Genomic DNA, 1,553 nt, shown 5'->3' on the forward strand with positions numbered 1-1,553 from the left:
CTCCAACAGCCCCAAGAGGTGCACCGACGATAATTCCAGGGCCAGTATAAGGCTAAACGCGTCGCCAGTGGTCGAGAGAGCGGCCGAGAGAGAGCCCAAACCGACGGCAGTGTAGTGATGGCGGTTTAAGCTTTCTTGTATCTTTTGGCGATTTTTCTGTAGTTCTCAATTTCTTCAGAAATTTGTTTTTTAACGTCGCCTATTCGAGACAACCGAAAGTTGTCAGGCAGCAACTCCGGATAGATTCTCTCAAGTGGTGCACTTGGCAGCGCGTTCGAAGAGGACATTGTATATCTAGCTTGAGTTATGAAAACCGGGTTAGCAAACATTTTGTAATTTTTCTCAACTTCCCCTGTCTAATAGCTTGTTTAGTGTTGTCTGCATATGTCTTTTGTCTATAGCTGTTTTGTGGTTAGGGATTCGTGTAGAAGTGGATGTAGACAAAATTGCTATCTTACCCACCCCTCTCCCTCCCTCCCTCCCTATTTTATTTTTGTCCCTACCCACAATTCTCTCTTTAACACAAGTGACAGTTATTTGAAGTCAGTGCGCGCCTGAAGTTGGTTTCGGTGCCGTTTTGCAGTTTATTTTTAGATATTGGTCACCTTGAGAAAAGTTTCCCGGAGAGCATCATGTAAAGCCCTGAGATGGGACAAAGCTATTACGATTCGCACAGTCTCCGTCGTCCAATATCGTGTTTTAGTATCTACTAAAACAATGGATAGTGTTTTTCTCGCGCTCTGATTGGCTACTCAATCAGTGAATATCCTGCACTTTTCACTGATTCACCACCAGTTCCTCTGAGCGAGCATCCCCAAACTCGCGTAAGTTGCGAACGAAATGCCTTTCTGGTTTCCTGCCGTAACAAACAAAGAAATTTCACAAATAATCAAGCAGACTGTTCCCCAAATACACGAAAAAGGTGACGAACTTTGGTTTGGAAGTTTTAACAGGTAAAGCTTTGTCTTTATGACTTAAATTTAGCGATGACACCGGTGAAAATTTTTTTTGTTTTTTGTTTACAAATGCAAATTGAGCTTAATTCTTTGCACTTTATTTAGTTGACTTATTCATTAATAAGCTCAATACTAAATTTAATACTCTTTTTCACAGAATGATGTTAAATACAAAAAACAATTCACAACCCCTTTTGAAGAAATTTCCCCGCAAGAGCTAAACAAATGCCTTCAAAAGTTTCATATGTCGCCAAGAAAAAGCGACGGCATTTCGAATTCGCATACTTCTCTTTCTTTCTTACTCATTTGGAATTGAAACGAAAAATACGTTCATGACTCCCGTAGTTCCCTCAAAAACCATACCCGATTCCAGACCAAAATGGGCAAAGTGTATATTCGTTTTCAGACCAAAACGGCGCAAAAACCCTACCCGATGAGGCGGCACCTATGTAGCTTATATAAGGGGGCACCCCCCCCCCCACCCAGGATTACTTCCTGGCACGGGGGGGGGAGGGGGGGTAAAAATATGGATCCCGACGAGTGGGTGATCTTTGCGTATAACGGAGTGCCAGCCCACCGTGATCCTGCCATTTCCTC

Source organism: Porites lutea, chromosome 1 (genome assembly GCF_958299795.1).
Source record: "Porites lutea chromosome 1, jaPorLute2.1, whole genome shotgun sequence".
Classification (NCBI taxonomy): domain Eukaryota; kingdom Metazoa; phylum Cnidaria; class Anthozoa; order Scleractinia; family Poritidae; genus Porites; species Porites lutea.